The 15,170-nt window shown below is 45.2% G+C and overlaps 1 protein-coding gene across 1 annotated transcript in view; it reads right to left on the minus strand.

The window, feature by feature from the left end:
* CACNA1S (calcium voltage-gated channel subunit alpha1 S) overlaps positions 1–15,170 on the minus strand; it is a 422,207-nt gene that overhangs the window by 367,576 nt on the left and 39,461 nt on the right. The gene's annotated exons all lie outside the window — the stretch shown is intronic.

A 15,170-nucleotide genomic window follows, 5' to 3' on the forward strand; every position in this document is an offset into this window, starting at 1 on the left:
TGAAGAAGCCCGATACTTGGGCTACGTGATTGGCAGAGGAGTGGTTAAACCCCAGATCGACAAAATACAGGCAATTCAGGGCTGGCCGCAACCAGTGAACAAGAAACAAGTTCAAGCTTTCCTGGGCATTGCTGGCTATTATCGCCGGTTCATACCCAACTTTGCGGCCATGGCTACCCCCTTGACGGATCTTACCAAAGGGAGGGATTCCGTCATGGTAAAATGGTCCTCAGCGGCTGAAGAGGCCTTCCACAGTCTGAAACGGGCTTTGTGCTCTCAGCCCGTACTAGTGACTCCTGATTTCAGCAGCGAGTTTGTGGTGCAAACTGATGCTTCTGATACTGGTGTCGGAGCTGTACTTTCCCAGGTAAGGGACGGAGTCGAACACCCGGTCCTCTACCTCAGTCGGAAACTGAATGTACATGAGCAGAGGTATGCCGTGATTGAAAAAGAGTGCCTAGCCATCAAATGGGCTCTCGACTCCCTCAAATATTACCTGGCAGGTAGGAAGTTCAGGCTGGTCACGGACCATGCCCCTCTCAAGTGGATGCATCTCCACAAGGACCGTAATAGTCGGGTAACCCGGTGGTTCCTTGCCCTGCAGGCTTACTCTTTCACGGTGGAGCACCGCCCCGGGGTGCAGATGGGGAACGCTGATGCCCTGTCCCGAGTACACTGTTTTGAGAGTATTCTTGCTCGACCTGAGTGGTCTGAGCAGGGGGGGAGGATATGTAAGAGTCATGTCGGTCTGGTAGTCGGGGGCAGGTATATCTCGCCCAGGTATTTGTCCTATGTGAATTAGGCCGCTCAGTATCTTCAGGATACTGAGGGGTTAATAAGTGCAGGAATAAAGGCTGACCAGCTGGAGGTTTCAGGCGTCAGCCTGGGGCACACAGAATGCCTGTCTGTGTGAGACAAACGTGAGTGAGAGCTGTGCTCGTGATCTGTGTAATGTTAGCTGGGAGGGAGAAGCCCCCCCAGTTGTTAGATAGCAACGTATTTGTTTAGTTAGCGCCGGACAGGCTAGGATTTATTTTTATGTTTTGTTTTCTGTATTTGCTTTCACTTTAATAAACCTGACCTGAGGTCAGTTAACTTGGAAACCTGCTGTCGCCTCAGAGTTCAATGCACAAACCATGTGACCTTTGACCCCAGCAAAGGCGATCCCAGAGTGTTTTGTCACACAACCCTAACACACCTCGTCAACCTCTTACTCACAACAGGTGTCTTCCCCTCATCCTTCAAGCATTCCAAGATCACACCAATCCTCAAAATGCCCTCCCTCGACCCATCCTCTGTGTCTAGCTATCGCCCGATATCTCTTCTCCCTTATGCCTCCAAATTACTGGAACAGCATGTCCATCTTGAACTGTCCTCCCACCTCTCCTCCTGCTCCCTCTTTGACCGGTTACAATCTGGCTTCCGACCCCATCACTCAACCGAAACTGCCCTAACTAAAGTCACCAATGACCTACTAACTGCCAAGAGCAAACAACACTACTCTGTCCTCCTTCTCCTGGACCTGTATTCTGCCTTTGACACTGTGGACCACTCCCTCCTGCTACAGGTTCTCTTATCTCTTGGCATCACAGACTTGACCCTAACCTGGATCTCGTCATATCTGACAGACCGAACATTCAGTGTCTTCCTTCCCCACGCCACCTCCTCACTTCGCCCCTTGTCTGTCGGTGTTCCTCAAGGCTCTGTTCTAGGACCCCTAGTCTTCTCCATCTACACCTTCGGCCTGGGACAACTCATAGAATCCCAAGGTATGCAGTACCATCTCTACGCCGATGACACGCAGATCTACCTATCCGGACCTGACCTCACCTCCTTACTTACCAAAATCCCACACTGTCTGCTATTTCAGCCTTCTCCGCTCGCTTTCTAAAACTGAACATGGACAAAACAGAATTCATCATCTTTCCATCATCTCACTCTACCCCTCCATCAGACCTATCCATCAATGTCAATGGCTGCTCACTTTCCCCAGTCCCACATACCCGATGCCTCGGGGTGATGCTAGACTCTGCCCTCTCTTTCAAGCCATATATCCAAGCCCTTGTCTCCTCCTGCTGTCTCAAACTCAAAAATATTTCCCAGATCCGTGCATTCCTTGACCGCGACACCACAAAAACACTAGTTTATGCCCTTATCATCGCCCGCCTCAACTACTGCAACCTCCTACTCTCTGGCATCCCCTCTAACACTCTGGCACCACTCCAATCCATCCTACACTCTGCTGCCCGACTAATCTACCTGTCTCCCTGCTACTCCCCAGCCTCTCCCCTATGCCAAACCTTTCACTGGCTTCCTATCGCCCAGAGACTCCAGTTCAAAACCCTCACAATGACATACAAAGCCATCCACAACCTATCTCCTCCATACATCTGTGACATGGTCTCCCGATACTTACCTTCACACAACCTCCGGTCCTCTCAAGATCTCCTTCTCTACTCCCCTCTCATCTCTTCTTCCCACAACCGCATCCAAGACTTCTCCCGTGCTTTGCCCATACTCTGGAACTCTGTACCCCAACACATCAGACTCTCGCCTACCATAGAAACCTTCAAAAAGAACCTGAAGACTCACCTCTTCCGACAAGCCAACAGCCTGCAGTGATCCTCAATCTACTGAACCACCGCACAACCAGCTCTACCCTCTCCTATTGTATCCTCACCCATCCCCTGCAGACTGTGAGCCCTCGCGGGCAGGGTCCTCCCTCCTTATGCACCTGTGTGCTTTGTTTTTTGCTCATGTTTAATGTACTGGTCTATATTTGCCCCTATTCACATGTAAAGCACCATGGAATAAATGGCACTATATAAATGTATAATAATAATTAAAAAAAATAAAAGATGGAATCCCTCTTGTAAAACTGACTTGGTTACTGTTTAGGCTATGTGCACACGTTGCGGTTTTGCCTGTGGATCTGCAGCGGATTGGCCTCTGCGGATTCGCAGCAGTTTTCCATCCGGTTTACAGTACCATGTAAACTTATGGAAAACAAAATCTGCAGTGCACATGGTGTGGAAAATACCGAGCGGAAACGCTGCGGTTTATTTTACACAGCATGTCAATTCTTTGTGCGGATTCCGCAGTGTTTTGCACCTGCTCCTCAATAGGAATCCGCAGGTGTTAAAATGCACGTGAAATCCACACAAAAAACGCTGGAAATCCTCGGTAAATCCGCAAGCAATCCGCAGGTAAAACGATTTTTCTAAAACTGAGCAGGAAAAAATGCACAGTAATCCGTAACGTGGGCACATAGCCTTAAGCAGTCTTCTCGGTGCTGCTAACTGGTTTCCAAGTACCTCAGGATTCCTTACAAATCTGGACGGCAATCAATACATACACTAATTTTTCTAAATACTACAGTTTTCATGTTGGCTTGGAACAGATTTGAAAGCAAACATGAGTGAGAAGTAGTAATGAGCGAACCCATGGATATTTGGGTTCGCTGGGGTTCAGCCTGAGCTTTTAAAAAGTCCAGTTCGGTAGCCGACATTGACCCCGGACACTGAACCCCTTGTAGCTGATGGTGACCCGAACTTCAGTGCTGTAAAATGGCTCTAAAATGGTCAAAGTAAGGGTTGAGGAGCTGCAAAAGTAAGAAAAATGAGGGAAATAGCAATACCATTGCCCTGCAAACAAATGTGGGTAGGAAAATGACTTAAAGGGGTTATTTCACCATAGCAAAATAGGAAGTAAATGAATAACAAACAGTGTGGTTTTTTTAGTAGTCTGGGAAATAAATAATTGGCAATAGCTGTGTTGTCGCCATTTCCCACTCACCTTTGTTTCATAAGACCTATTCTTGTCCACCATAAACACTTATTCCTGATCTTTCCCTATTCCCAATTACTGCAGAAATTGCCTTTTTAATATTGGACTTACTCATAGATCGTGGCTTCTCTAATTCAATTCATTTTTTGTAATTTCTTATCACTTGAACACTACTGAGCCTTGTACTACCCCACTTGATGAGGGCTATATCCATTTCCATGACTGTACTCATACTTTCATAAAAAAGATCATATTCACTTTCATTGCAATACAACATGCATTCTCTATATTCTTTGTGGTTCATAACACATAATATTACATCATTTGATGGGGACTATATTCATGTTCATGATTATATTCATACAAAAAGATTGCATTCACTTTTACCACTTTTTGGTGGTTCCTCACACACACCTTGAGGAGGCAGAGTGAAATGTGCGTTGGAGCTCAGCACATGTGGGTCAGCAAAACGACAAAGTAAGGTTTTCGTTTCATTATCTTCATCCTCCATTCTAATAGCTACTATTTTTTGTTACACAGAATGACTATCATCATTGGTATTTAGAGAATATAGACACTATAGACACTTGCATTTTCTTCTATCATCATTACATGTTGCAATTAGTGTTGAGCATTCCGATACCGCAAGTATCGGGTATCGGCCGATACTTGCTGTATCGGAATTCCGATACCGAGATCCGATATTTTTGTGATATCGGGTATCGGTATCGAAACAACATTAATGTAAAAATGTGTAAAAGAGAGAATTAAAATAAAAAATATTGCTATACTCACCTCTCCGACGCAGCCTGCACCTTACCGAGGGAAGCGGCAGCGTTCTTTGTTTAAAATTCGCGCTTTTCTTTCCTTTACGTGAGTCCCGGCTTGTGATTGGTTGCGTGCCGCCCATGTGACCGGGACGCAACCAATCACAGCAAGCCGTGACGTAATTTCAGGTCCTTCAGGATTTTAAAATTACGTTCCGGCGTTGTGATTGGTTGCGTCGCAGTCACATGGGCGACGCAACCAATCACAGCAAGCCGTGACGTAATTTCAGGTCCTTAAGGATTTTAAAATTACGTCCCGGCTTTGTGATTGGTTGCGTCGCAGTCACATGGGAGACGCAACCAATCACAAGCCGTGACGTCACGGGAGGCTGGACACGCGCGCATTTTAAAATGGGCGCGTGTCCAGCCTCCCGTGACGTCCTGGCTTGTGATTGGTTGCGCCGCGATCAACCAATCACAAGCCGGGAGGCTGGACACGCGCGCATTTTAAAATTTTAAAATGCGCGCGTGTCCAGCCTCCCGGCTTGTGATTGGTTGACCGCGGCGCAACCAATCACAAGCCGGGACGTCACGGGAGGCTGGACACGCGCCCATTTTAAAATTTTAAAATGCGCGCGTGTCCAGCCTCCCGGCTTGTGATTGGTTGACCGCGGCGCACAAAATGAGTGAGGATGAACTAAACCAAACAAGGGGAAACTGCCAATGTTGTCAAAACATCAATTGTTGCATAATAAGTTTGGTCGAATTTGCAGGATGTGTCTCACATTCCCATGTATCATCTCTCAGCTGATGTATTATACAAGCCTCCCGGCTTGTGATTGGTTGACCGCGGCGCAACCAATCACAAGCCGGGACGTTACGGGAGGCTGGACACGCGCCCATTTTAAAAAGCGCGCGTGTCCAGCCTCCCGTGACGTCACGGCTTGTGATTGGTTAATGGCGGCCATGTTGCCGGGACGCGGACCAATCACAGCAAGCCGTGACGTAATTTCGTCACGGCTTGCTGTGATTGGTCCGCGTCCCGGCAACATGGCGCCGTGACCAATCATAAGCCGGGACGTCACTGGAGGCTGGACACGCGCGCTTTTTAAAAAGCGCGCGTGTCCAGCCTCCCGTGACGTCACGGCTTGTGATTGGTTAATGGCGGCCATGTTGCCGGGACGCGGACCAATCACAGCAAGCCGTGACGTAATGTCGTCACGGCTTGCTGTGATTGGTCCGCGTCCCGGCAACATGGCCGCCCTGACCAATCACAAGCCGGGACTTCACGTAACCAAGTAAAAGCGCGAATTTTAAACAAACAACGCTGCCGGTTCCCTCGCTGAGGTCCAGGCTGCGTCGGTGAGGTGAGTATAGCGATATTTTTTATTTTAATTCTTTCTTTTACACATTTATATGGATCCCAGGGCCTGAAGGAGAGTTTCCTCTCCTTCAGACCCTGGGAACCATCAGGAATACCGTCCGATACTTGAGTCCCATTGACTTGTATTGGTATCGGGTATCGGTATCGGATTGGATCCGATACTTTGCCGGTATCGGCCGATACTTTCCGATACCGATACTTTCAAGTATCGGACGGTATCGCTCAACACTAGTTGCAATTAATTAGGTAGTTTTTTGAGGCACTTCTTTTTACCATTTAATTTGGTATATACTATTTAATACGGACACCATAGTGCATTAAATTTTATGAGGTACTGCTGCTTAGCATTAATTTTATTGTTGACTTTGTGTATTTTAATTTATTTATTAAATACAAATTTTATTCTTTTTATTGGAGTTGTATTGCACCTTTCTGGCCCATTTGGGATTTTTCCCAATAGAGTCCTATTGTTTGATTTCTCAAATAAATAAATATACTCTTTAGCCATCTCTTTGCGAGTTTAATGCTAAAAAACCACTTCCACAAATGAGGAGAGCATCAAATAGAGCATGTGGATGTGGCCGTGGTGGTGGTGATATAGCTGATGCAGGGAGAGGATGTGGTCATTCTGTACTTGCTACATGCCCAAATACAACACCTTCCTATGGTGTACTTTGGCGACAGGATGTTATGCCTCCTTTCGTAGGCCTGAAAATCGCTGCAGGAATGGTGAAGCCATAAGATGTTGAAATGGTGCTCGATTGGATGACTGAGAGTGGCTCCAGTTCCTTCACATTATCTACCACCCAGTCCACTGCAGAAAGAATACAGTTTGCACTCGAGGACCACGGTCATCCCGCTTCAACCTCACCCCCTTGCAAATCAGCCAAGCAGTCTGAGCCCCAAGTCATGCAGTAGTTTCTTCTGCTTTTTGATGACTCTGGAAGGATGAGTACATGGGAGGGCTAGCGCACACAGTCAGTGAACTACAGCAGGACATATGCAGATGATGATGAAACACAGTTGCCAACTACAATGTCTTTCTGCAGTGTGCAGACCGGTAAGAAGAGCAGGGTTGAGGCGTCAATGGAAGATAATGCCAAGTTCCAGTGATTCCAATTACATCATATTTCTTTTCCTGCATTAGTAGTTCCAATTCTCCCTCTTTGCTGCCCATGCTTTGTGCATTCGTATAGAAACATTTTAGTTTGTGATTGGTTTCGCTTTCTCCAATATTTTTATTGTTTAGATTTTGTTGTCTTTGTTCTTCCCTTCCACTGCTAATAGCAGAGTTCTCAATAGTATTTGTCTTGTGTATGGCTTTTTCTGGCCTTTTGCTTCCCTTCCCACATTGTTCTAATTTAAAGCTCTCCTGATGAGTGTAGCAAGGCGACTTCCAAATACATGTTTTCCAGTCTTTGTAAGGTGCACCCCATCTCTAGCAAGCAGTCCGTCGTATAGGTAATTCACTCCGTGATCCAGAAATCCAAGTCCTTGCTGACGGCACCATCAACATAGCCAGTTGTTCACCTGCAGAATCTTATTCCACCTCCTTGTTCCATGGCCATCCACTGGAAGGATGGAAGAGAAGACCACCTGCGCTCCCAGTTCTTTCACTTTCTTATCTAAGTTTTCAAAGTCACTGCAGATGGTTTCAAGGTCTTTATTTGCGGTGTCATTTGTCCCCACATGTATTAGCAGGAATGTTTAGTCATCTGTAGGTCTGAAGAGTCCTGATATCCTGTCAGACACATCTTTAATTTTTGCACCTGGAAGACAGCACATTTCTCTTGAGGTTATATCCGGTCTGCAGATAGTGTGATCTGTTCCTCTCAACATGGAATCGCCCATGATCACAACTCTCCGTTTCTTCTTCGCAACATTTTTCTTTCTCCATCCAGAAGGACTCTGAGGGCATCCAAGGTTGTTCTTTGTGGGCAAAGTCTTATCTTCATGTATTTCTTCGTCGTTCTCCTGCGTGAGAGCCTGATACTGTTTCCTGAGCAGTATGGGTGCTGACTGCCTCTTGATCCTCCTGCTTCTCTGGGTCATATGCTTCCATTCCTCTGTTTCTTCAGGTGCACTTCGAATTTCTTCTCTTTCTGTAACATGAAGAGATAATTCTGCTCTGTCAAAGAACTCCCCATCTTCCTTAATGATTTTCAATGTAGCTAATCTTTCTTCTAGATTTTGCAACTTTTCCTCCAACAGGGACACAAGTTTGCATTTCTGGCATGTGAAGTTTGGCTTTTCCACTGGTAAGTCTGTAAACATGTAGCAAGAAATGCAGCTCACCAAATGGCTCCTGGCCTCTTCCATTTCTTATTATTAAAAAGATATCAAAATGGAGATCAGTTGCAATGAACAAAATCTAGTGTTCTTTGAACTCGCGGAGATTCTTCACTTATCCCAGAAGGCACTGGGAGTATGCAAATTCTCTCCTCAGGACTCTTCCCTTGGTTTACCGGTGTCCTCCTTTCAGCTGCAACGGCCAAAATCCAGTGTTCTTTGAGCTTGCGGAGACTCCTCACTTATCACAGAAAGCACTAGGAATATGCAAATTCTCTCCTCGGGACTCTTCCCCTGTCAAATCACTTATGCTAATACTGTGGTGCAGGCAGGAGGCCACATTTCCTAATCTAAATTGTTTGTGCTAATGCCATAGTATAGGCAGGAGGCCATGTTTCATAATCAAACTCATTTGTTCTAATACTGTGGTGCAGGCAGAAAGCAACATTTCATAATGTAAATCGTTTGTGCTAATACCGTAGTGCAGTCAGGAGGCCACATTTCATAATCTAACTCATTTGTGCTAATACTGTGGTACAGGCAGGAGGCCACATTTCATAATTTAAATCATTTGTGCTAATATTGTGTTGCAGGCAGGAGGAATCATTACAGAATTAGAGATGGGCAGACACCCCAAACAATTCCAAAAAGTTTGGGTTCAGGTACTAGAACAGTACCCAGACCCCATTCACTTGAATGGGCGGCCCAAACATCCAGCGTTTGCTGCACTGTCATGTGCATGACAGCGTGGCAAACACTGCTTCTGATCAGCTGTGAAATCATCGCCGCCGGTCAGAGAGCTGCGGTTCCAACGCTGTCAAACGACAATGTGAGCGCTCAGATGTGAGCGGAGGTATAAAGTTTATCTCCGGTCACTGGTGTCAGCTGATGCGACAACAGCTCAGCTCCCATCATCCAACACCTGCGTGTAACAGTGAGAGCAGGAGCGGCGGATGGGAGTATTCATCAGCCGTTCCTGCGCTGTAAATAAATTATTTAAAAAAAATGGCATGGGATCCCCTGTATTTTTGTTAACCAGCCAGTCAAAACTCAGAGCTGGGGGCTGCAACCCTCAGCTGTCAGCTTCAGCAAGGCTAGTTATCAAGAATAGAGGGGTTCCCACGCTGTATGTTTTAATTAATTAAAAAAATAATTTAAAAAACGGCGTGGGGTACCCCCTATTTTTGACAACCAGCCTTGCTAAAGCAGACAGCTGGGGGCTGGTATTCTCAGGCTGGCAAGGGGCCATGGATATTGGCCCCCAGTCTAAAAATAGCAGCCAGCAGCTGCTCAGAAAATGCACATCTATTAGATGCGCCAGTTCTGGCACTTTGCCTGGCTCTTCCAACTTGCCCTGAGCAGTGGCAAGTGGGGTTCCTATTTGTGGGGTTGATGTCACCTTTGTATTGTCAAGTAACATCAAGCACATGACTTTGTAATGTTAGGCGTCTGTAAGACATCTACAGTTGTATTGTAACTAAAGACACAGACAGAATAAAGTTCTTTATGAGAAATAAAACAAAACACAGTTTTCCTTTTTTATTTAAAAATAACTAACACAGTTATACTCACCGAAGCCCTCGTTCTCCTGTAATAAAACTAAAATAAAAAAACAACAATGTCCCTCATCTCTCCGTAATTCTGTTCCATGCCATAATCCATGTCTGGGGAAAACGTTGTCAGGGAAGCCAATTTAGTTTCAGTTCAGTTCTTGAACTTGCAGCTCTCTGGCGCCCCCCTTACCCTCAGGTCAGCCAGGGAACTCAACCTAGGATAATTAGTTGCCGGAAAGGCTGCCCTGTCATGTACTGGCTATAGGGTACGCTGCAGTGAGAGCGGTATGTATATCACCAGTCCCAGGACGGGAATACACATATGAACCTCCGATCCGTCACTGCCAGGATTCCCTAATAACACCAGAACGCTAAGCTGCCACCAGTTCCTCGTTTTGTATAAGCAAAGTCCGTTACCAAGCCAATATCAGGTCAGAAACCAACCCCCGGTAGCGGGAATTTGTGAACATGCCAGTTCAGTCATAGAGCAAAGAACGAAGCTAGTAAATTTATAAGTTTACTCCAGAAAATATCGGCAGTGTTTACAAAAAAACAAAAGATATTACAAAAAGAGAAAAAATACAATATGTACAACAGTTAGAAAATAAAAGAGATGAACATATGAGCTTACTATATCTCAGTCACAGGTAAGACGTGTCCATAAAAGGGGAGGAGAGGTCCCAAGGAAATGGTTCAGCAGCACAGCATGGTGTTCTTGGCTGTCTCTCCGGCTGTGAACGCTTCCCAAAATGTACATTTCTGTTTTATGTTTTGCCCACAAACCTAGAGACTCCTTCTTTTGCTGACCTCACTGGTTGGCTGTCTTCAAGAAGATACACCTTTTTTGGGAAGTTATCAAAACTTCTATTTTCTATATCTTTGGCTTGGAAGCTCACAGGGTGACAATATGGGTATTATATTTTCCCCTGAGAATTTACCATTCTTTTGAGACCAAACATGGCATGTCTGCGTGTTACTGGGGGAGCAGAAATTCATTTCCCAGGTTTCTGATCGCCCTAACGGCCACAGAACGCTGCCATGCGTAGCCCTATGTGCCCAAATCCTGGAAATCCTATTTCCACATTTCTAGGATTACTGGGAGTTATTAAATTTGACTTTTAGTATTTTGGGATAGGAACAAAGGAATCTCCGGCAGGAAAACTTTCACTCTCGCTAGAGCTGGCCAGAGCAATAAACTCACATTCCCGAGGGAGGGGTAAGAGAGTAGAAATTCACAGAGGGAGACAGAGGGGGCTTGAGGGGGATTGTAGCTGCAAGCAGGATTTTGGTTCCTTACAGAAACAAAAAAGGGGGAAGGGCAGTAAGTCAGCTTTGGTTGTGTAACCCAGACAATGGAAAATGATTCACATTTTCCTGACAGGCATCATTAATAGGTTGCAAGCTGGACACTGTGCATCACATGTACCTGTGTGACTGGCGTTCTATTCAAGCCTCATTTGTGTGCCTTTTTTACTAGGCAGCCACGCCCTCCATAAATTAGTAGGTTTGAGAGTGGCTTCTTTCATCAGTAGTTTGCACCTGTGCTGCCCCGCCTTTAAAATGGGGTCTGCTGCATCCTGCTTGTCCAATTATGATCTGACTTGGTGTTAATAAAGCTGTTTTTTCTGGTTTGTTTTTTTGAATTTATATCTTTTACATTCGAGAAAAGTGCCAGAATTGGCACATCAAATGTGATCTGCCAATTCTGGGGCAGCTCCAGGCTTGAATTTTAGGCTAGGAAGAGAAAAATAATCATGGACCTTCCCAGTCTGATTATATAAGCCCGCAACTATCTGCTTTACCTTGGCTGGTTATGAAAAAAAGTAGTCACTTCGTGTCATTTTTTTCAATTATTTATTTATTAGGGTAAACCAGGCTAAAAACAACAGTTGCTGTTATAACACATTTTTTATTTTCTACTGTGGATTTACCACATCTTATGCAAGTTTATAGGGAAATTCCGCAAAGGTTGAGCGTTCCTGCAAGCGAAATTGACATGCTGTGGCTTGGAAACCCAGTGGATCTGAGGAAGTTGCCAGGGACTGGTGATGGTGATCTTGACCCTGTCCAGGAGCTCAACAAGAAGGGAGGTATATAGACAGTTCCATCAGACTATAGGTGATGCATACATAGCAGATTTCGGACACCACTATGTCCAACCCCACAGCTCAGTCTTGAGAAGAGGACTGGAGGGGAAATACAGCCTCAACAGGAAATGACAACTAAAGGAGTTGTACCAGCTTTGACAGATCGAATACACCAATTGGTCCTTTGGGATACCTGGAACGTCACAGAGGATGATGAGTTTGACAAAGAGGAATTAAACTGCCTGCTAAATCAAGGATCTAGTGGCTGTCTGGAATCAAATACTCACTCCCAAGTAGCCAGAACGCAGAAGTTGTTTGTTGCATTGGGATCCGGAGCCTCAAGCAGGAGAAGGAGCTAGAGGAGTTGTTCTGTTGGTATGGGCGGAACCATACCATTGAGCTGGAGATTCATGGGGGAGGTGCTGCCACACCGTTCATCTTCATCAGCCTCCATGAACCATGGAATGCTGAGGACGCCATATGTGGACTTAGGCCATAGTTTATATGAGCCTAAATGTTGACTCTTAAATTGATTATTGTGTTGTTATCCTTGGAGGACGGGGATGCTGGGTAATTGAACAAGTTAGGTTTGCTAATATGTTTATTACCCATTGTACTAGGTCATGCAGTGTGTTCATCTACAAACATTGAAGGATAAAATATGCAAATTAATTAAATACTTAAACAATGAGAGTTGACCCCATCCTACCTTTCCCCTGCCCTGTGGATGATGTTCTGAAAGATAGAAGCGGGTATGAAAAGAGATCTTTTTCCTTCTGCAGAGAGACTCTACAGAACAGCAGCCAGTACACCATGACTCCAACTGGAAACATACAGATTTGAGACATTCTACAGGGACCACGACCCCAGCTGGAGGAATACAGATCTGATCCATTTACCATCACTGAACCCATGGAGATGTTTGAGGAAGCCAAGTTGGGACAATCCATTGACCTGCTCCATGGAGACGTTCAGAGAAGCCAGGTTAGGACAATCAGATCACCTGGCCATGAACCTCAATGGACTATCATCTTCCTAAGCTTGTCGTTACTTTCTCTTTGTGGTGCCTACCAAAACTGGGGTGCCACTGGTGAGGGTAGTTGGCCCTGGATGCCCCGAAGTTGCAGCTGCTCTAATCCTGGTGAGACTCTGTAATTTGCACCATCTGATGTACAGATGAGCACTGGCAGCTGGTCCGGCTGACGTAGAGTTGAGCTCTGGCATGTGCAGGCTGGACTGGCTGGTAAGTGGGCACAGCTAATAGACAGGCAGATGGGCACGGTTGATAGACCAGCAAACAGGCGTGGTTGATAGACAGGCAGGTATTCAGGAATACAAGCACTAGGACCTGACAACTAGCAACAGTGTTTAGGAACAAATTTACAATGTTGCACAGGCACCTCCATGCTGGAGGAGGTGCCTTAAGTAGTAAGTGTCCTCCAGCAATTGGCTGGGGACACTTCAAGATGACACGCCAGCCCCTTTAAGAAAGGGGAAGTATGCGCTCACCCTATGCACAGTGCATGGGGACCTGCACATAGTGAGCATATCCCAAGCAGCTGCAGACCTGGAAAGAGGAGACAGAGCAGAACGGAGGCCAAAGTGTTGAGTATGCTGGCATCTCTGCCTAAGAAGAGGAACAAAGGGCAGAGATGCCGGTGCTACACTTGCAGGGACTGTTCTATTTGTTATTGTCTGTCAGTGATTCAATAAAATATTGCCACACTGTTTTACCCTCATCCTGTGTTGTCTGAGTAGTATTCTGACCATGGACAAGGAGTACAGGTATTCATTGGGATGAACCCCGGTCCATGTGATTTTTTTTAAAGACAGCCAGGCCAGTGGACGAGAGCACCCACTGACCCTCATGTCTCCACAGCACCACAGGTGATTTTATGCTGCGCGAAAAAGCACAGTGTGCATGGGATTTCTATTAATTCCATCCCTTGTGCTTGTACTGTACAACAAAGCATTTTGGACGCTAGTATTCCTGATCGTGGGCACGCAGTCTAAGCGTACAGTCCCATGATCAGTGTTTGTTCAGGCTTTCACGCAGCTGAATTTCCACATACCGCATCTCAGCTCACTTGCGTTTTTCCTTGCATTTTTATATGCTTTTTTGCAAGTGTTTTTGCCATGTTTTTCACCCATTCCGTTTTTTCTCTCTTTGGCATGTTAGATTAGATGTGCAAAGCTATAGATAGATGAATAGATAATAGTTAGATAGATGGGTAGATCTGGGGTAGATAGTTAGATAGACATAGGGTAGCTGGATAGATATCCGTGACATATAAAATTAGTGTCTTGCATGTATATTTACTGTGCTTGAATTAACCTAATAAAAATGGAAAAATACGTGGGGTCCACCTATTTTTGATAGCCAGCCAAGGTAAAACAGACAGCAGAGGGCTTATGTTATCAGGCTGGGAAGATCCATGACTATTTAGACTTTCCCAGTTTGAAAATACAATCTCACAGCATCCCCAGAATTGGCACAGCACATTAGATGTGCCAAATTTGGTGCTTTGTCCAGCTCTTCCTGATTACCCTGGTGCTGTGGCAATCGAGGTAATGGTAGTTAGGCTTGATGACAGTTGTGATTTGTCAAAAATCTCAGCTGCCATCAACCACTGAGGTTAGTAATTGAGAGGTGTTCATCAGACACTCCCATTACTAACCAGGAAATAAAAAATAAAAACACACACAGAAAAATAACACTTAATTTGAATAAAGACTCCCCCAAACAAAACATGCACCCCTTCTGAGGAAGAACTGCTGAAACATGAGTTAAGAGGATTTACTGTTGCAGGTTGGAGCTCTGGTAAATATGCCTGTCTGTATGCCTGTCCTGAGAGCTGTTTAGATATTTGCTTAGTAAACCATATTTGTTTCACTGCCCCTGGTCTGTCTGCTACCAGATGGTTTGGAATCATGCTATTATAGCCTTATTTCTAATATCCAAACCATCTGGTTTGCACCACGCACCTGGGACAGTCTCCAGCATCTTCCAGCATCATGTACACGTATTAAGCACTTGGCACTTTGCTTATTGCATATTAACCCTTACTGTCTTGGATGTTCATTATGATCTATATTGCATTGCTAGTGTGATTAGGACTGCTGCATCTATTTCCATCATCAATACTAGGTATTTACTAGTTTACATACTCTATATGTCTAAACCCCTATAAATGGAGTGATTCTTAACTTCTGCACAGTGTATTTTTTGCTTTCTGTTTGTATGTGTTGCCATCTCCATTTTTTAATTATGTCCTTTTTTAAAATAATTGGTAAATAAAAATCA

This window comes from Ranitomeya variabilis, chromosome 1 (genome assembly GCF_051348905.1).
Source record: "Ranitomeya variabilis isolate aRanVar5 chromosome 1, aRanVar5.hap1, whole genome shotgun sequence".
Classification (NCBI taxonomy): domain Eukaryota; kingdom Metazoa; phylum Chordata; class Amphibia; order Anura; family Dendrobatidae; genus Ranitomeya; species Ranitomeya variabilis.